We start from the raw sequence: 22,745 nt of genomic DNA, 5'->3' as shown, positions 1-22,745 counted from the left end.
AAGCAGGAAAAAATCCAAAGTAGGTAAAAACTGAAGAGTGGGAAGAAGATGAGGATTATCCTTTTGCATCAAATTAGACAATACTGAAGAAGAAGAAACCAATGAAGCACCAGAAGAGCAGATAACAATAGAGAAAATACTCCATCCAAATATGTTCAGAAAAATCATCCAGAGACTCAAATTTGGGGACAGAAAGAGGCAGGTGTGTAGACAAGAAGAACTATTACAGAAGCTTCACGCTATCTAGAATTTCTTTCCTCTATTGAACCTCAAAATGTAAATGAAGCATGCAAAGATGAATGTTGCATCAAGGCCATGAATAAAGAACTTGAATAAATTGAAAAGAATAATACTTGGGAATTAGTTCCTAGACCTCATGATAAGAATATAATAGGAACCAAATGGATATTCAAAAACAAGCTGAATGAAAATGGAGAAGTTATTAGAAACAAGGCTAGACTTGTTTGTAAAGGATATGCTCAACAAGAAGGTATAGACTTTGAAGAAACTTTTGTACTAGTTGCTATACTTGAATCCATAAGAATGTTTCTTGCTCTTTCTAGCTTTTAGAACTTCAAAGTATACCAAATGGATGTAAAATATGCCTTTCTTGATAGAGACTTAGAAGAAGAAGTATATATTGAGCAACCAGATGGATTCATCCTTGGAAATGATCCAAAACTTGTATGCAGACTCAGAAAGGCTCTCTATGGTCTAAGACAAGCTCCAATGGCTTGGTATTACCGTCTTGACAAATACCTCCATCAACAAGGTTTCACAAAAGGATCAGCTGATAGTAATCTATATACAAAGATTGACAATGATAAATTGCTAATACTTGTTGTGTATGTTGATGATATCATTTTTGGTAGCAATGAAGAAGCCATGAGTCAAAACATTGCTTTGGTAATGTAGAAAGAATTTGAAATGTCACGGCTTGGTGAACTCATATATTTTCTTGGTTTACAAGTTCAACAAAATAAAGATGGTATTTTTCTTTCACAAACCAAGTATCTCAACTAGATGTTGAAAAAATATGGCATGGAATATTCGAAACCAGTATGTACACCTATGGTAACACGATGCAGTCTTAGTTCAAATGATGAATCAGTAGCAGTACATCAAGCAACCTACAGATCCATGATTGGCAGTGTTCTTTATCTAATAGGTACCTGACCAGACATCATGCATGCAGTGGGAATAGTTGGAAGATTCCAAGAAAATCCAAAGGAATCACACCTTTAGGTAGTCAAAAGGATCTTCAAATATCTTCAAGGAACTCAGAATTTTGGTTTATGGTATCCTAAGGATACAGATCTTACTCTTCATGCATATACAAATGTAGATTCAGCAGGAAGCATGGATGATAGAAAAAGCACTGGTGGTGGTGCATTCTATATGGGTTCCAGATTAGTGTCTTGGTTCAGCAAGAAACAAATTTCAATTGCATTATCTACAGCTAAAGCAGAATATGTGGTTGTTGCATCTTGCTGCGCACAACTCCTTTGGATGATGCAAACATTGCAAGAAATTTAGATCACATGTACTCTACCCATATCCATTCTATGTGATAATACAAGTGCAATTAGTATTTCAAAGAATCCAGTCATGCATTCCAAGACCAAGCACATACCTATCAAATATCATTTTCTCCATGAACAAGTGCTTGAACAAAAGGTCAAATTGGAGAATGTTCCCTCCAAAGAACAGGTTGTTGATATATTCACCAAACCTTTGCCCAGAGAGACATTTGGATATCACAGACAGAAGCTAGGAGTAGTTGATGCATCATCTCGCTATTGAAACCTGTCTGGTTCAGAGAAAAGTGGTTGTACGCGAATTTCATGAAGCATATCTGCATACATATGCTGGTTGTTGTGGATATAATCGCGTATATGTTGGTTTGAAGAAAAACAGTGGGGCAGACTAAGGATGAGAAGAGTCTGATATGGGTTTGATAGTGATCATCTGGTACAGGTTCAGGGGGAGCATATACTTCTAATAATTCATTGTTGGCAATATCTTAGAAGATCTTGGTACAATTTCACAGTTTTTTTTTATTCAGGTGGAACAGATGTAGAGGGAGGTCATGGTTGCTAGTATGGATGGTGATTGACAGATGCTGCTGATGATAGTTGTTGATAACTATCATAGTCTTGTTTTAGATATTTTGTCTCTATGTCATGTATATCTTTTATTATCAAGGTCATGTAACGACCTATTTTGTTTCCCCACTATGCATGGGATGGATGATGTAATGTTCTTGTTTTGACAATGTATAAACTTTTGGTATATCCCCACTTGGTTGGGAGATGGATGTATGTATGAGTCTTTGGTGATAGGAAGGTCATTTATGATGTATATAGTCATGTTCTTATTGTTGAACATCCTTTTACAGACATTGCTTACAGTCAGGGGAGCATGGACAACACATTTTAGCATGTACTCAGGGGGAGCATAACCCTTTGCCCTTGATGACAAAGGGGGAGAGTGACTTGGGGTTGCCATCAAGTACAAAGGGGGATATTGTTGGCATTATGACACAGATTTGGTGCTATGACACAAGTGTTGTCCTTAATGGCAATTCACACAGATGACAGATCACAGTTCAGGCTCACAAAATGAAGAGAGAGAGGTATACACAGGTTCCCTATTGTCCAAGTTGCGTGTACATGCGAGTTAGTAGAACGAAAGGCACGTACAGTGTACACATGCACTTTCATGCAAAGAAAGGTGCGTACATGTTAGAAAACTAGTTTTGGTCTGTGGTATTTGGTCCATCGTATTTTGATCCATGGTATTGGTCCAAGGTATCCTTTCCAAAGTGTTGACCCCAGGTATTTGGTCCAAAGTATTGCTTCTAAGTGGTTTTGGACCATGGTATTGAGTAAGGCCTAAGACTATAAAAGGAGGAGAAGATCATTAGGCAAAGTCACTCAAGCATTGCATATCTAATTAAGAATAAGATCTAGAATACAAGTCTTTGGGTTATGGTGCATAGCTGGATCTGAATCAAGGATGAACTTGAGTGCTTGATGAAGGATAAATTCTATTGATGGGTCAAGATCTTAAGGCTTGAAGAGAAGTATCTTTATGTGGTTTTGATATTTTATAAATGGTGTATGTCGTAATCTGTAAATCTAATGATTTTGGTATACCTGATGTCTAAATAGTTGTAAAGGTTAAATCATCTTTTACAGATCTGTACACAGGTTCATTAAAACAAAGGCGCATATACACGTTGGTTCGACATTCCAAAAGTGCGTATACGTAGGTTTTCCTTGATACAAGTGCGTACGCATGCAGGTTCCTCACATTGAAGTAGCATACACCTTATAAAATATGTTTTAGCTAATTTTGATTGTTGTTGCAGTGTTCTGGCTTGGGTTCTGGTTACTGTTACTGTATTCTGGTTACAACATTCAAAGAAGTGATTGTTTGATTCATTTTTTGTTGGTGCAAAGGAGATTGATTGATGTAGATATATTTTGATGTTTGATTGATGTTATTGATGGATCCAGTCTAAAAATTTATGAAATGTGGTCCCTGGAAGAAAAGAGAAGGTTGTAGCCTTCTGTAGGTCAGCACCTACATACTAGTACATTAGCTAGTACAAGAGCTAGGGGGTTGTAGCTCCCTTCTAGGAGAAGATGGAGAATGAGAGAAGGTTGTAACCTTCTATAGGTACAAGCCTGCGTACTGGTATAAGACTACACCAGTACATAAATATTGTAAAAATAAGTTTCTTATTAAAAGAAAATAGAGATGAATTGCAACAAGTGCTTTTCACCCACATTGGGTTTCCACCTTATATCTTGTGTTCTTGTGTGTGATTGTCTGCTCTGTTTTTACTATACCTAGTTACTGTTATATGGTTCTGATGCATAGATTAAAGATCAACATCTGATGAATTAACTAAATTATAAGTCTGTAGGATATACACTAGTTTCCTTAACTACAGTTGCGTATATACGCAAGTTTCATTAACAGAAGTAGCATATCCAAATCTGATTGTGAAAAGAAATATTATTGAATTGCTAATAGTGATTCACCTCCCTCTCAATATTATTTTCCAACACTATGGTCAATCATGGAAAACCAAACTAAACATGGGTACCACACAATCATAGTCTACCATAATCAACCTTGGTTAACCATAGACAACCATGGTAAATAATAGCCAACCACGGGAAATATTTTTAACCATGGTTAATAATTTTAACCATGGTTAACTATAGGCAACTATAGAATTTCATGGTAAACCATAAGAAACCATGGTCATACATAATCTACATAGCCAACCATGGTCAAATGTGGTCTATCAAGGACAACTTAATTAATAATGGTGAACCATGATCACCTATAGTCAACCATTATGAACATGGTTGACCATGGATGACCATGGTCAATGATTGATAGTATGGACATACATGACCATTCATGGTTAATGATAGTTTGCGATAAACAATATGATCAACAATGCTTAACCACATTCAATTTAGCATGTTCAACTATGTCGAACCATATTTAGCATGGTCAACCATATTAAACATATTCGAGCATAGTTAGCATGGTCATAATTTCCAAACATGATCAACGATACTAAATCATAGTTAACATGGTTAACAATGGTCAAACATGGTCAACCATGGTTGATCATTTTTTACCATGGTGGAGCATGATCTTTATGGTTAGTAATTGTTGATCATGGTTGACCTTTTCTTACTATGATATACATTCCTAACCATGGAAATCCATGGGAAAACATGGTTATCATGCTTAAAAATGGTCAACCACAGTCATCATGATGCACTGTAGACAAACATGTTCAACCATGGTCAACCATGGTTGATCATGTTTGACCATGGTGGACCATGATTTTTATGGTTAATAATTGTTGATCATGGTTGACCTTCTCTTACTAGGATACCCAGTCTTAACCATGGCCACCCATCACCAGATATACTTATCATGGTTAAAAATGCTCAACCATAGGTGTCAATGTCCACTGTGCATAAACATGTTCAACCATGGTCAATATGGTCAAACCATGGACAACCATGGGCAACAAAGTCAACATGGTGACTAATGGTCAACAATAGTTTTTCATCGTCAACCATGGTAAACCATAATCTATATTTTTACCAAATTAAAACATTATCAATAATAAATATGGTAAACTATGGTTGATTGTGGTTTAACATGGCTACCCATGGTCAACAATAATCTTTCATCCTCAACCATGGTCACCCATAATTTATATTTTCACCAAAATAAAATATTTTCAACTATAACTACACCATATAAAATCATAATAAATCATAGTTGTCCAAATTCAACCATGGTCAACAATGATTTTACAATCCTCCCTGCGCCGACCATGGTTAACCATGTTAACCCATAATCAATTATAGTCAATCAATATAGTAAAACATGCTAAAACATGATCAAACATGGTGACCATGGACTTACATGGATAAAAAGTTCAACCATAGTCAATGATATTCAACCATGGTTGAACTATCTCAATAATGGTCGAACATGGTGACCATGGTCATCTATGCTCAACCATAGTTAACCATGGTGAATATTACTCATTCATAGACAACATAGTCAACCATATTTATTTATATTAAGCACTGACAACCATGGTCAATCACATAAACCCATAGTCAACCATGTTCAAACAAAATCAACCATGGTCAACCCTCATCAACCATAATTTGACCATATTTAGACATAGTCAATCATTGTCTACTAATCTTCCTCATTCATATTCACTGTCAGCTAACACATTGCATATTAATAAAAGTAGTTGATATACATTTGATTAGTATCATTAACTTTTTTGATAAAAAATTATATCAATCATCATATATCAACTACTTTTATTAATGTAATTATAATAATTATATATATATATATATATATATATATATCTATATATATATATATATATATATATATATATATATATAAACTTAATTAAATTATAATTTAAAAGATAATCTATTTTTTATTTATTAATTTTAATTTCACACTATATTTTCGAGGAAAAACACTTTTTCTTCCAAGATGATTATATTAAAATATTAACATAGAACTATAGTATTAAAAGAATGTTTTTAAAAAAATCTTGAAATTAATATTATTTATACTTAATTGAATATACAACATTATTTTTTTCATATATTACATTTCAATTTTTATTTTTTTTCTAATTTTAATAAATATTTAAATTATTATTTTTTTCAAAATTATATGCAGTTTTATTTTTTTTATGCATCTATAAATCACATTCTCTTCTCTTTTATGAAAAAATTACAATAATTATTTTACATAGATATATTTCTTTTCCCTTTATTTGTTTTATATATATGAATGATAATCAATTTATTGTAAAAATCAAATTTATTTTTATATATAAATTATTAAAATTAAATATATTATATATTTTTTAATTTTTTTAAATTATATTAAGAAGAGAAATATTAATTTTAAGTAAATTTATGGAAACTTTGAAAACGAAAATCTCCAGGAAATAAGAACTTTGTGTTATCTATAATGATCTCATAATACATGGTCAAACTCTATAATTATTAGGTGCATAAGCATATTACTTATTATTTATTTGAGAGGAAACCTAACAAATTAACACTAGATCATATGTACAAATGTGTAGGTTCTTTAAAAGAATGCAAAGAAGAGACAAGGCAAACTTCATCAATATTTAAAAGAAATTTTTGATTATGAATTTAATTCCTTATAAGATAAGATTTAGACATAATAAACAATAGAATATTATATGTGGAGTTTCAACTCCAAAGATGGATGTTAGATTTCAAGAACAAAAAAAATAATGTCAAGAACCAAAATAGTTAACTCAAGGAGAAGAGGTCAAAGAAAATATCAATATTAGGGACAAGATCAAAGAGTTAGAAGAACAACTACAAAATGATCTAGCTTTAGATAGTCTATAATCTATGTTTTAGATATCAAATGCTTCAAATTGGAATTCAATATGCTTATAGAATTAAACCACGAGCCCACCAAAAGAATCTTGAAATTCTTCATTTTTGGTATTAAAGAGAAGGAAGATGGAAACATGTTAGCAATAGGGAAGGAACACATAAACAACAAATTATAAATTGAAACAATTGAATTTGCAAAACCAAAGGGGATAGGAAAAAATATTAAACATAATTAAGGTTGATTCATGTTAAGGTAACCTCTAATGAATGTAAATATAGCGTACCTAACAAAAATCTAAGCTTAAATGGGTCAGGAATATTTATAAATAAGTACCTTATTTGAAAATACTAAGAGAATGGAATTCTGAAAGATAAAAGAATCTACGAACGAAGAGAAATGGGAAAAATTAACAATTGAAAATTGTTATCAAGGGTGAAGAACAAAAGGATAATATAAATTGGAATTTGGTACACTTGGATCGTTGCATGATATCGTCATGGTTTTCCATGCAAAAAAGGGTTCATATTAAGTTAGATCTTAAGTGAAATTGGTATTGTGTTTCTTGTTGAAACTTGGGAGCATGAAGAATCTAATGTCCCTAACATTGTGGGATTTGTATTGTAGTCATCATGGAACAAGAAGTCCTATCGTAGGGGATTAGAGGCATACCTTGATACATAAAAATGAGTGATCTTCCTCACATTAATTTTCATAATAAATATGCACCCAATTAACACATATGGATGTATACTTTAGATATTAGTGCTAAGAAGATGTATATATAATTTTGATTCTTTTCATTTCTTAATTCTACAATTTACATGAAAAAACAATCAAGATATGAACTTTCCCTACAAAAACTTAGAACAAGATATTTACACCCTAAGAAATGAAAGTATAATCCTTCTATTGGGAGACTTTAATTCTATAATTACAACTAATCAAGCTATTATTCTAAGAAATTATTCCAACCCTAATCCTCTCTACCTAGAAAAGGACCTCGTTTCCACGAATAGGTGCAAAATGAACTCTAAAGACCTTAGAAAGAATTAATTTTATACCAACCTAATCAAACTCTATAACTCTCAAGATCTAACCATATTCAATGGTCTAATGAAATAGCCAAATTCTATCAATCAACTTGAATCCATGGGTTGGGAAAGAGCATCATAAATTATGTGATTTTAAATATACCCTTATGTAACTAAATAGTAAATTTGTACTTTTGAATAATCATGAATGTGACTATAATCATAAAACTTTATCTAAACCCTAAAAGTTGTGGACAAAAGCTCCATTGAGGAAAATTCTAGTAATAAAAGATGCTTTGTTTTAAAAAAATAAAGTTTGTCTGTTATGAAACCAGCTCAAGAAATGATAGAAAAGATAGATCAACGCCTTAGAATTCAGCCTCTTCGTGGGGGAAACCTCCTTTACATTACATAAATTAACAATTCTTGGATGATTCAAATGACAAAACCTCCTTTCTATATATAGGAGTCTAAGGAGTCACAATATAACCCAGCCGACCTAACAATAATAATATAAAGCCACAAAAATAACAATAGAGGGATTCTATGGGGCATAGTAATAACAATATGGGGATAATAGGGGCACAAAAATATTAATAAGGGATGCAACTACAATATTAATGGGGTAATCACTAATATTATAGGGACCCAACATGCCCCTCTCCTTCAAAAAAGTGTTGTCCTTAATGCTTGAGTAGTTCTGGATGCTTTTGTATAAAATTCTCATCCTCCCATGTGGAATCTTCAGCGGATAAGTTCTTCCACTTGATAAGATACTCCGAAATTGATCGATTTCGTAGCTATCAAGTTTTTTGTTTCTGTGACTGCTTCCGCTTCCAATATAATTTTTCCTTCCTCGTCAAGTTCTGGAAATATTGTTTGAACTGGGAGCTTGTCGCCTATAACCTTCTTTAAACATGAAACATGGAAAACTGGGTGCAATTGAGAAGCTGCAGGAAGCTCCAATTTGTATGCCATAGTACCAATCTTTTGCAACACCTTGTACAGACCATAATACTTTGGTGATAATTTATTATCCTTCTTAGCTTGCTTGAGGGACATTTTCTTATATGGTTGTAGTCGTAGGAATACCCAATCACCTACATCAAAACTTCTTTCACTGCGATGTTGATCTGCCTGTTGTTTCATTCTATTCTGTGCCAACACGAGGTTATCCTTTAAGAGTTGGAGGACTTGTTTTTTATGTTCGATGTGATGTTCCACTGCTTGAACCTTAGAATTTTCTCTTAAATATGATGTGATGGATGGTGGCTGATATCCATAAAGTGCCATAAATGGGGTCATTTTTGTTGATGTATGGAAGGAAGTGTTATACCACCATTTAGCCAGAGGCAACCATTTGACCCATTGTGTCTGTTTATCAGATACAAAACAACGAAGATATCCTTCCAAACATTTGTTTACTATCTCAGTTTGCCCATCAGATTGAGGATGATAAGATGAGCTATGAGCTAACTGAGTACCAAGACAAGAAAATAATTTTGTCCAAAAATTTCCAGTGAAAATGGGATCTCTGTCACTTACAATAATCTTTGGGTTTCCATGTAGCTTTTGAATTGTTTCCATAAATGCAGTAGATACTGTACTGGCTTTAATGGATGTGATAATGCACAAAAGTGTGCATACTTGGTAAGTCTGTCAACTACCACCATGATGACACTCTTTCCCTCAGACTTGGGTAAACCTGTGATAAAATCCATTGAAACCTCCTCCCATGTTGGCTTGGAATGGATAAAGGTTGTAATAGATCCGGGGTCTTAATTGTTTCAACTTTATTTTGTTGGCAAACCAAACATTCTGCCACAAATTTTTGAATATCCGATTTAAGGCCATCCCAAAAAAATTCCTTCTTAACCTTGTGGTAAGTTTTTAAAAATCCTGAGTGCCCTCCTAAGGGAGAAGTGTGCAATTCCATAAGAATCTTTTGTTTTAGTTGGGAATTCTTACAGAGGTATAAGCGATCTTTGTACCATAAAGAATCATTTTGTGAGCTAAATATATCAGACATACTGGAATCTTTTTGTACCTTTCGAATAAGTGCCCACACTTCTTCGTCATTCTTCCATTCCTCCCTTACTTCGTTTATCCAATCTAGTTGGATAATAGAAATGGTGCACAACAATGCTTCCATGTCCTCATCCTTTCTTGAGAGTGCATCTGCCACCACATTTTGCTTCCCTTTTTTGTAGATGATTTCAAAGTCATAACCCAACATCTTTGTGACCCACTTTTGTTGCTCTTCAGAGGATAATCTTTGTTCTAAAAAGTATTTAAGGCTATCATGATCTGTTTTTACCTTGAAGTGTTTTCCCATTAGGTAGGGTCGCCATTTCTTAAGTGCATGGAGTATTGCCAACATTTCCTCCTTATAAATAGCTTTGTGTAAAAAATTTCCCTTGATTGGACGACTTTCAAAAGCAATGGGTCTTTCATCTTGCATTAAAACCACACCAATTCCATTTCCTGAAGCATCACATTCCACAATAAAGGTTTTTGTGAAGTCTGGTGTAGCTAAGACCTGTGCTTGGCACATTGCCTCTTTAAGATGTTCGAAGGCCTTTGTTGCTTCTAGAGTCCATGAAAATGCATCTTTCTTCAATAATGTTGTTAGAGGTGCTGCTATTCTCCCATAATTCTTAAAAACTTGCGATAATACCCTGTCAACCCGAGAAATCCTCGCAGATGCTTTATGGATGTGGGGATTTTCCATTCCTTAATGGCTTTAATTTTGCTAGGGTCTACCTTAACTCCATGAGATACAATATGACCCAGATATTCCACCTCTTGTACTCCAAAGAAACATTTGGATTTTTTTGCATATAATTGTTTCTCCTCCAATAGTTGTAGCACCTTTTCAACATGTTCAACATGATCCTTCCAAGACTTGCTATAGATTAGTATATCATCAAAAAATACTAACACAAATTTTCTAAGGAATGGTTTGAAAATGGAATTCATCAAACCTTGAAATGTTGAAGGTGCATTGGTAAGGCCAAAAGGCATGACCAAAAATTCATAATGACCCTCATGAGTTCTAAATGATGTTTACAGAATGTCTTTAGTCTTCATTCTGATTTGATGATATCTTGAATGAAGATCCAACTTGGTGAAGTAAATTGATCCATGCAATTCACCCAGTAATTCATCAATGACAGGAATCATAAACTTATCTTTAATAGTGAGCTTGTTGAGCTCCCTATAATCTGGACACATGCACCATGATCCATCCTTCTTGTGCACTAATACTACTGGAGCAAAGAAATAACTTTGACTTAGTTGAATTATACCAGCCTCTAGCATTTCTGCAACCATACGTTCAATTTCACTCTTTTGGGCATAGGGATATCTGTATGGCCTGATGTTTGGAGGAACACTTCCTGGAATCAAATGAATAGCATGATCATGATCACAAATAGGTGGGAGACCTTTTGGAGTCTCAAATACCTTGGAATGATTGTTCAATAATTTTTGGAGATCTGGAGAAATAGATGATTCTAATGTGGAAACATCTAGCAATTACACCCCTTTGTTCCTTTCTTAGAAGCTTTTTCATAGCATTAGAGCTAATTATCTTTCCTGGTTTCCCTGCAATACCCCTTAATTCAACTTCCTTTCTGTCCACAGAAAATTTCATGAAAAGTTCTTGAAAATTAAAAGCTATTGTACCCAAGGATTGTAGCCATTGGACTCCTAGTACAACATCAACACCTCCCATTGGAATGGAAAGCATTGGGCTAGTCAATACATATTCTCCCATCGATAGCTTGATATTATGGCACTTTCTAGAGCAATTTATTTTCCTCCATTTGCAACCATCACTTGACACTCTGGTGCTGGATATAAGAAGCAATTCAATTCTTTTGCTACCTTACAATCAATAAAATTGTGGGTACTTCCTGAATCAATCAACACTATTACCTTTTTCTTCTTGATTTTCCCTTCTATCTTGATGGTTTGAGGAGTGGTAATTCTAGCCAATGCATTACAAGATATGGTCGGATTCATTTCTTCTTTATCTAGGCTTTGTTCCTGGAGTATATCCTCTTCTTTTGACCTTTCTTGCTCCTTTTCTTCTTCCTCTTCGCAATCTATGTAGAATAATTTCTTCTCAGCACACTTATGACCTTTAGTGTATTTTCTATCACAACTGTAACATATCCCTTTTGCTCTTTTTTCTTCCAATTGTTGTGGTGTTAACCTTATAGGTTGTCAAAGACTAGGGGCAACAACACTTCCATCTTTATAGTTGTGAGTGGTATGCTTCCTGGTTGCCATAATTTTGCTTTCTATTTTTCTTGCTAACCTGAATGCCTTCTCTAATGAATCAGGTTCCCAAAGGTGAACATCATGTTGGATATTATCCTTTAAAGACCCTATGAACACATCAATCCTATGCTTATCTGGAATATCTTTTACCCTTATGTTCAATTTTTGGAACTCCTCAATGTGCTCCATTATTGAACCCTTTTGTTTGACACTTATCAATTGGCTAAAAAAAGTGTTGCTTTTTGTATCCTCATAATGTGCTGTCAATTCTTCAGTAAAAATTGCCCAAGTGAGAATTTGTTTATGAGAGCAAAGCCATTGATACCATACAAAATGATTTGGTTCCAAATATAAAGTTGCAATACGTACTTTTGTGTGTTTTGCACATTATTGAGATCGAAAAATTGATCCATCTGTGATATCCATGTTGTTGGATCCTTGCCATCAAACTTTCTCATATCAATTTTTGGAATATGGTGGGTCTTCGATCCCACATTGGAGTCTATGAAATCAAGATTAACATTTCTTTTGTTCACATCATGAGTTTCCTTTACAACCTTTTCACCATTAGTAAGTATTTCTTGTAGAAACTTTGTAAAATCTGTCTTCAAATCTGCCATGTCTGTCTTCAAATCTATCTTCAAATCTGCCATGTCTCTCTTCAAATCGTCCATCTTAGCTTCCATGCCCTTTATCTTAGATTCCATGCCATTTATCTTAGCTTCTGTTAGCTTTTGTGAGTGTGACATTTGTTGCACTTGTTCTTGTAATTTTGATATATCATGTAGCATTTCTTCCTCTTCTTCATGAGTCATGTTAGGGCTTTTAGATTGCTTACTAGGTGTTTGCATTTTCTTTCCTCGGGGCATCTGTTACTGATAATAATTCTCTACTATGCCCTTTGAATTCCTTCAAAATAAATTTTCAAACCAATCTTAAACAAAAATTTAAAAGAATCTACACACCTTTTTTCACTTTGTAGGAGCTTAATATTTCCTCTGATGTATCTCTGTACTTTCAGATCATCTAGTTCTGAAATTGTGACTTGTAGTATCCCTCTGTGTGCTCTTTCCAATGCCACCAATCTTATCCAAATTGGATTCTCCAAGGAAGAGTTATGCAAAATCTCCCACAGTGACCTGATTATAGACAAGCTCAGTAGAGCGAACTTGTACGACGTGCCTCGAGTCATTGTTTCGACCTTTGGCTCTGAAAAATATATACAAGAAACTACAGTCCGTCCTCTTTCTGTAACTTCTTACGAAATTTCAATCAGATGGTTAGAGAGAAAGTTATGACGATTTTCCCTAGGCCACCTATTTGGAATGAAATTCAGGAGTCTGCAAGAAGACCAACTTCCTCAGATCATATCTCCGCAAATATAGCACGAACAGCTCTGAAATTCAGAGCCGAGATTCAATGCAATTTCTTATCAAATGGATTTTTTTTTATAGCTTTTGAAACGTCACAGAAAAAAGTCATAGCGAAAATGCCACGGTGACCTGTTTGCAACACTGAAACCCTAGAATCCAAAGCTCTCATACCAAATGTTATGAAACCAACTCAAGAAAGGATAGAAAAGATAGATCAATGCCTTAGAATTCAGCGTCTTTGAGGGGGAAACCTCCTTTACATTACATAAATGAACATTCTTGGATGATTCAAATGACAAAACCTCCTTTCTATATATAGGAGTATAAGGAGTCATAATATAACCCAACCAACCTAACAATAATAATATAAAGCCACAGAAATAATAATAGAGCGATTCTATGGGGCACAGTAATAACAATATGGGGATAATAGGGGCACAAAAATATTAATAAGGGATGCAACTACAATATTAATGGGGTATTCACTAGTATTATAGGGACCCAACATTGTCTTTTCTTAAAGGACCTTAATAGTGAGTTAATATCCTATCATATGAGAAAATTATTGAGGACCTATATCATAGGTTTATGAAAAACCTCCCTACTTCCATTGATAAATTCTCTATGAAGGTGATAGGAAGAAAGAAAAATAGGAAAACCAACCCTTGGCACAACAATGAGTGTAAAATTGTCAAAAAAACAATGAGAGATGCTTCTAATGAGCTCTTTAAATTTGATAAGATAGAAATAGACATATAAATAATTGAAAGGGTAAAATGTATTACATTAATATACATCAAGAGAAGATTATCCACCTATGAATGTCAATTTTAGATGATTTTAGAGCCAAATTTTGACCCATAAAACCAAAGATAATAATGTGATTCCCTGAATGAGTTGAAATACTACCTCAAAGGTATTTATGAAAACACCATGGTTGTGGAAAACATTCTAAATGTTTATAAAAAGGATGTAGTTTTTTCTACAAAAGATATAATTTTTTTGGTTAAGAAACTTGAAAATGGAAAATATAAGGACATCAAATGTTACCAAGATAAAATCTTGAAAATTGGATGGTATATCCTTATCCTCATATACATAAGATATTTAATTTAGAAATCAAGTAGACATCCCATAAACCATGGACCAAAAGCCTCATTGTTCCTATGTTTAACAGTGGAAATAAAATGAATTCTTCTAATTGTGGGACCAATATGATTTGGCTTGAATGTCATGGAAAAAGAGTTAATATGAAGGTTTTAGTTTAGGGGGTGTCATAGGAATGTTGTTAACAATTTTTCCTGAAAAGAAAAATGGTCAACCTCCTAGGGCCTAGATATAGGTCCCTCTTGGTTTTTAGAAAAGTGGTACTCCTCTTTTTAAGACACTCAGATTTCTAATATATATTAGGAAATGATATACAATCAACACATACACTTGTGAGTGGACTGGACATGGTAAGAAAAGTAGATAGAAAAAACATAAATATACAGGTATTTAATTAATCATGTCCATTCCAATCATCATTTGTGAGATACACAACATTGAAACAAGACAATAGATAAAGAAAAAATAATAATGGTCTAGATATTCAGAGAGCCATAGGATAATTTCACTCATGGAAATAACAAAAGAGCCTAGTAAACATTCATGAGGTTCATGTTGCTTTAAAAATAGGTCTCATAAATACAAATGAATATCTTTCTTGAAAGGTATCTCTTTGCAAGATTCATAAAGTAATTTTTACAATTTTAATGTCTTGGAAAAGTCAAGCTCCTAAAGCACTCTTCAAAATATTGATACTTAAAGTTGTAAGTGTATATGAATTCACCCCATAAGGGGAGTAGGATTGTTATGAAACCAGCTCAAGAAAAGATAGAAAAGATAGATCAACGCCTTAGAATTCAGCCTCTTCGAGGGGGCAACCTCCTTTACATTACATAAATGAACAATTCTCGGATGATTCAAATGACAAAACCTCCTTTCTATATATAGGAGTCTAAGGAGTCACAATATAATCCAGCCGACCTAACAATAATAATATAAAGCCACAAAAAAACAATAGAGGGATTCTATGGGGCACATAAATAACAACATGGGGGTAATAGGGGCACAACAATATAAATAAGGGGTATAACTACAATAGTAATGGGGTAATCACTAGTATTATAGGGACCCAACATGGCCCTCTCCTTCAAAAAAGTGTTGTCCTCAACACTTTAGTAGTTCTGGATACTTCTGCATAAAATTCTCATCCTCCCATGTGGACTCTTCAGCGGATAAGTTCTTCCACTTGATAAGATACTCTGAAATTGATCGATTTCGTAGCTGTCGAGTTCTTGTTTCTGTGATTGCTCCAGGTTCCAATATGATTTTTCCTTCCTCTTCAATTTCTGGCAATATCGTCTGAATTGGGATCTTTTGCAACTTTTGAATAAGTGGCCATACTTCTCCATCCTTCTTCCATTCATCCCTTGCTTCATTTATCCAATCTGGTTGGCTAATATAAATAGCACAAAACAATGCTTCCACATCCTCATCCTTGAAGAGTCTTCCCATTCGGTAAGGTTGCCATTTTTTAAGTGCATGTAGTATTGCCAACATTTCATTCTCATAAATAGCTTGCTTGAGATGTAGTGGTAAAAATAACCAATCACCTACATCAAAACATTTTTCACTATGATGTTGATATACCTATTGTTTCGTTTGATTTTGCACCGAAGTGGCGTTATCCTTTAAAAGTTGGAGAACTTGTTGTTGATGCTCGATGTGATCTTTCACTGCTTGAACATTTTTCTTCTTGATATGTCCTTCTATCTCTAGAGGTTTAGGAGTGGTAATTTATTCCAATCCTTTAGAAGATATGGTCGGATTCATTTCTTGATGCTCGATGTGATCTTTCACTTCTTGAACATTTTTCTTCTTGATATGTCCTTCTATCTTGATAGTTTGAGGAGTGGTAATTTCGAACAATGAATTACAAGATATGGTTGGATTCATTTCTTCTTTCTCGATGTGATCTTTCACTTCTTGCACCTTTTTCTTCTTGATATGTCCTTCTATCTTGAGAGTTTGAGGAGTGGTAATTCTTGCCAATGCTTTACAAGATATGGTCTGATTCGTTTCTTCTTTCTCTGGGGTGGGGTCCTGGCGTATATCTTCTTCTTTTGATGTTTCTTGATCCTTCTCTTCCTCCTCTTCATATTCTATGTAAAATAATTTCTTCTCAGCACACTTATGACCTTTAGTGCATTTGCTATCACAATTGTAACAAAGCCCTTTTTCTCTTTTTTCTTCCAATTGTTGTGGTGTAACCCTTGTAGGTTGTGGAAGGCTAGGAGAAACAACACTTCCATCTTTATAGTTGTGAGGGGTACGCTTCCTGGTTTCGATAATTTTGCTTTCCACTATGTCACAAAGCCCTTTTACTCTTTCCAATTGTTGTGGTGTTGCTCTAAAGAAGGTGTTGCTCTTTGTATCCTCATAATGTGCTATCATTTCCTCCGTGAAAATTGACCACGTAACAAGTTGTTTACGAGAACAAAGCCCTTTGTACCATAAAAATTGATCTGGTTCTAAATATGAAGATGCAATACATACCTTTTGTAACAGTTGTACACTATGTAGATAAAAATATTGCTCCATCTGAAGTATCCAATTTACCGGATCCTTTCCATCAAACTTCCTCATCTTGCTTTTTCTTGATTTTAGGAGCTCGACCTTGAAATGACTGTAACTATGTACTTTTGGATCTTTAAGTTGTGAAATTGTAACTTGTAGTAGCCTTCTATGTCCTCTTTCTAATGCCACTAGTCTGATCCAAATTGGATTCTCCAAGAAAGAGTTATGCACAATCTCCCGCAGTGACCTTCTTGCGAAATTTCAATCCGATGCTCAGAAAGAAAGTTATGACGATTTTCCCCAGGTCACCTGTTTGGAATGTAATTCAGGAGTCTGATTGGAGCAGCGAAACCTTAGAATCCAAAGCTCTGATACCAAATGTTATGAAACCAGCTCAAGAAAAGATAGAAAAGATAGATCAACGCCTTAGAATTCAGCCTCTTCGAGGGGGAAACCTCCTTTACATTACATAAATGAACAATTCTCGGATGATTCAAATGAAAAAACCTCCTTTATATATATAGGAGTCTAAGGAGTCACAATATAATCCAGCCGACCTAACAATAATAATATAAAGCCACAAAAATAACAATAGAGGGATTCTATGGGGCACATAAATAACAACATGGGGGTAATAGGGGCACAACAATATAAATAAGGGGTATAACTACAATAGTAATGGGGTAATCACTAGTATTATAGGGACCCAACAAGGATTGAGCTATTAAATACGAGTAAACATTAAGATACCTAAAATAAATAAAGAATTGTAGTCAAGGACCAACTTAAATGATGTGAATAAATAATCAAGAAAGTTGGATGACCAAAAACTATGAAGAAATAGGGGAATTCGTTCAATGTATTTGGATACTCACAAAAATGGCGTAGAAGGACCTTCCTTCTTATGTATGTAAGAATATGCTAAGTTATATTGCTATAATTATGCCTTTAATCTATTTTTTTCAAATTTATTGCATGTTAATGATACCTTGCAATGATTTCTTTATCCATTCTTCAAAATATTATTTCATTGAAGGAATTGTTATATCTTGTTTGACACGTAAGTCGAAGATTTCCTCCTCAATATTTTGGGCATATTCTTGCAAATGTGTAGTTGTAGCTAATATGTCTTCATTGTAATTTATAGATTAAACTAACTTGAGTCTCATTTTCTTGTAAATTGGTAATGTTTTCGAATTCATAAAACATTAAAATCTTAATACCGTCTATCTCTTCTTGTAATATATCGGTAGAAATGAGAAATGAATCTCTAATCATGTGAGGACCCTGGAGGCCATTAGCGAATCGAATGGCCTTAAAAAGGAATTGTTCCCTCTATTATAAATGTTTAAGCAATAATAAATAACATCCTGTAACATATTAACTCTAGTAGATCAACTAGCTTTAATTTTCTTTAGTCTTTTAGGTGTGGGAAGATTCTATAGTGTTTTTTGGAATTCACTAAGTTGATATTGTTTACAAAGGTTGGAAATTCATTACCAATAAATTTTTTATCATTTTCAAGATCCTTTTTAAGATAATCAGTAAATGAATGAATACTTTTCACCAAGTTCCTCAATTGCAGAGTAATTTCCCATAATTCTTCAACAATTTTCATTCTCTTATTAATGTTACTTATAATGTAAGACCTTATTACTATCAATATTTTTATTTCTTTTCTTATTCGATGGGTGTTCCAAGTGAATTTTATGTTATAGTTAGTTTCTTTGATAGCTAAGGTGGTCATGAAAAAATATGTTATATTAGGTGGTTCTTAAAGCTCATTTATTCATATTTTTAGTCTCTAATTTTTGGATTCATGTTTTGAAACAAAGTAGGATAGAGATTCACTAGTAGTTTGATGTATCTTCAAGAGTCTAATTGATCTTATTTTAGAGACAACCACTTCTAATCTTAACTAATTAATTTTACCTTTTTATTTTTAAATTTTACTCTTTCAGCCCTCAACTTCGTATCACATCGATCGTAATGTGAATCTTGCATGGTTTGTGGATGGTCATCAAAGGTGATTAGTTCCTATGCTATCTCTTTAATACTTCTCTATGTTTCAACCATGTGGGTTGTAACACAATGAAGTAGTGGAGCATTATCAATTTTCATATCAGTCGGATCTTCTACGGGTTGAGCCTATTTAGATATTTTTCTCTTGGATGATCCAATAATGTATGATATTTATAAGACCATATTGGGAGGTGACTCCTCTCCATCTCCCTGACCAGATTTTCTACCATTAGTCGTTCTTTTAGACATATAGGAATCCTTCCTTCTATCACTTGATAATGAACTCATGTAAGCCTACGATGTCGATTCTAAAGGGGAATTTGTAGGTTTTCTACCTTTTTCTCTATTTTTCCCTCTTAAACTAACACTAGGTTCTTCAAAAATTTGTTCAATTGGAGCACCTATTTCTCTTTTCTTTGATGGGTCTATGTGACTTTCTCCACTTTCTTTAGAAATTCACATATATATATTTCCTTATCTAAATACGGCGAGGCTCCTTGTAAATATCCCCTCTATATTGAATCCTTGGATTTCCTCTGCTTTAGTTCAATTAAAATATTTTAGTGGCTCAAGAAATTACCCCAGGTGAGTTATTTTTTTAAGAGTTACTTATCCCACAATAAAAGAAAAATAAATAAACTACTTCTTTTTGTTTCTCTCAAATAGAATAAGCCATGGAGGATATTTTCTACATGCTTTAAGGACAAAGTAACTATCCAATACAAATCTAGGAAGTAATAAGGGCTTGTCTAGGAATCTTTAAATGCGAACCAATGTGTTTTCTGATCTTTCTTCATTTATTCCTTTTCCCAAGAGGAAGGTGTATGCTTCATTTGAAATTCTATTGGTTTCTCACCCAATTACCAGATAACTAACTACTTTAACAAAAGAATCTTGTATTTGACAAAAATGAAATGGGTATTTTTCTTCCATAAAATTGGATATTAAAATTACAATGGTCCTAGGTATAGATTGAAATTTTTCTTATGGGGTAGACCATGGAAGGTATAACATGAGCCTAGGGCCATGCCAAAATACGTTGGAATGAAAAATGTATGACTTTTGGACATATTGGTGGGTTGGAAAGACAATTTAGTAGAGATTAGGATTTCCCCATCGAAAAGTATATCACTTTTAAAAGAATAATATAATGTGTAAAAAATAAATTTAGGGATATTTGCAATAGATTCTCATCCCATTACTCAGGAAAAAGTCCATGAAAATTGTCCAAAAGGCCTAGAAAATATTAAAATATCTAAGAAAGAAGTGTCATAATGAACTTGCACACAAGGCATAATAAACTCATGAATTTTTTTTTTTCCATCATGCAAGTCCAAGAAAGTATTAACCTATGATAACTTGAGTAGTTTTGTAGGTTTCAATAACTTAAGAAATTTTATGAATTCTATTGGGGTTAGGAGGATTGTATTCTTCTTGACTGCAAGCTTGACAGTTCTCATTTTTGGATCAAAATGTTGTGCACATAAATAATTTATTTCTCTAAAATTAAATACTTCGAGGGTGCATGTAGTGTTTTCTAGTTCTATGCTACAAATTATATTTTCTCTCTTCTCATTTAGTTGCATGTCCAAATACAAATAATATGTAGTTGACTAGTGAAAATTTACATCTACATGATCAAGTGAATTTAAATTGTCATTGCAATCTAGCTTTCTCTTATTTCCACTATCCATTTGTTTGTTTTACTTAAGGAAATGTTTCTTGATCAATAAACCCCTTTAGTGATTATTAACTACTCATTCTTTAGTACAATTAATAATATAATTGGCTTCTATTTTTCAATTCCATTTTTTGAAGAAAAATAATAAGTAGAGGTTAGTAACTATGATCATGCTTTATGAGGAGTGATAGGGATAAAATATCAAAGTACGATTTGCATCACGTCGACTTTACTTGGAGATAAATTCCCCTTATTAATTCCTTAAGTGACCTCAAAATGAGGAAAAAAAGGAGTGGGAGAATAAAGGTGGTGAAGTGATTTATTGGCACGTGATATTTGCAACTAATTTTAAATAATGACAAGGAGTGAAAATGATTGGATTGTGCAAAGTATCATGTTGTGTGGGAGATGAGTATGTGTGGAGGTGTGATATGTATAATTGGGTGTGTGGAAGGGTAAAATTTAGAGATGAATTGTGTGGAACAATATGTTTAGGGACGCTAAGTTTGACTAATAATGTGCAAAGAGAGATGCATATAGAGTTTCCCTACAAATTATCCAATTGACTAAGTGTTGCATATAAAGGAAAGAGTGAGTAGGACCTTAAGTATATCCTTACAATGGAATTTATTTTCAACATAGGACTAGAAATTTTTTTGGCCAAAATTTGTATATAAATAAGGATAGCGACCTTTTGTGGGTTAGTGAAAACCGAAAGTATGACTTGTTTCCTACCTTATTGGGCCATGGAGTCAAAACCTAAGGAAAATGTATTTGATTTTGAAATACACATTATATACATTTATAAAAGTTTTTCTTCTGAATAAATGCATTGATGAAAAAATTGATTAGTCGATTGTCCATGCCTTTGAGTGCATACGAACAACAACCATTTATTATGTCTATAATGTACAATATGATCCATATGGCATAAAAGTTGTTATGCATAAAGGGTTTTCTTTAGATTTATTCCATGATAATAAAAGATTTTCCCTTTGAAAAAACTTGTATTGGTAGCTCCCTTGTTAAAAATGCTTATAACTCCTATCCCTTTTGGATACTTCTAAAAGTTTCTTATCTCTACTCTTCCAAATGCATTAGCTAATGCAACCTAGTCTGGATAGGTTAAACACCTTCTTCATCTTGTAGTTGAGCTTGCAATGTGAGGGCATTGATTTCCATATGTATAGGTAATCTTGCATCCTTTCCATAAACTAGATAAAATGGGGAGTATCTTGTACTCTTTCGTAGGGTGAGCCTGCTAGCCCTTAAGGGATCCAAAAGATATTTGTGCCAATTCCTTTGACTCTCAGCCACTTTATTCCTCAAAATACTTATAAGAATATTTTTTTTATTATACCATATTGTTTGCTTGTGAATAATAGTTGGAATATTCAACTAAAGAATTCCATATTTTCTACAAAATTTTGTGAATTTAGACCTAATAAATATAGAACCATTATCTATGATAAAATTTCCTAGCACTCCATATTGTGCAAGGATATTTTCCTCTAGGAATTGAATAAAATTTTCTGTTTTATCTTGCTTCAATGTAACTTCCTCGGGCCATTTAGTAAAATAATCGGTTTCAGTTAGAATGTAAACATGTCCTACACTTGACCTAGGATTGATTGGTCCAATAACATCCCACCCTCATTAAGATAAGGGAGTTTATACTGCAATGGTATTTAAGAGCATGGCTAATTTCTTTTCTCTTCCTAAAAATATTTGGCATTTGAGGCACTTTCTTACAATTCG

The 22,745-nt window shown here is 33.6% G+C and overlaps 1 pseudogene; it reads right to left on the bottom strand.

The window, feature by feature from the left end:
- LOC149220825 (arginyl-tRNA--protein transferase 1-like) overlaps window positions 1-22,745 on the bottom strand; it is a 78,926-nt pseudogene that overhangs the window by 2,141 nt on the left and 54,040 nt on the right.

The sequence above is a fragment of the Pinus tabuliformis genome, chromosome Q (assembly GCF_031772625.1).
Source record: "Pinus tabuliformis cultivar Carrire ecotype Pingquan chromosome Q, CPIR1, whole genome shotgun sequence".
Classification (NCBI taxonomy): domain Eukaryota; kingdom Viridiplantae; phylum Streptophyta; class Pinopsida; order Pinales; family Pinaceae; genus Pinus; species Pinus tabuliformis.
Note: the sequence above shows the minus strand (reverse complement) of the source record. Positions and strands in the feature narration are given on the sequence as shown.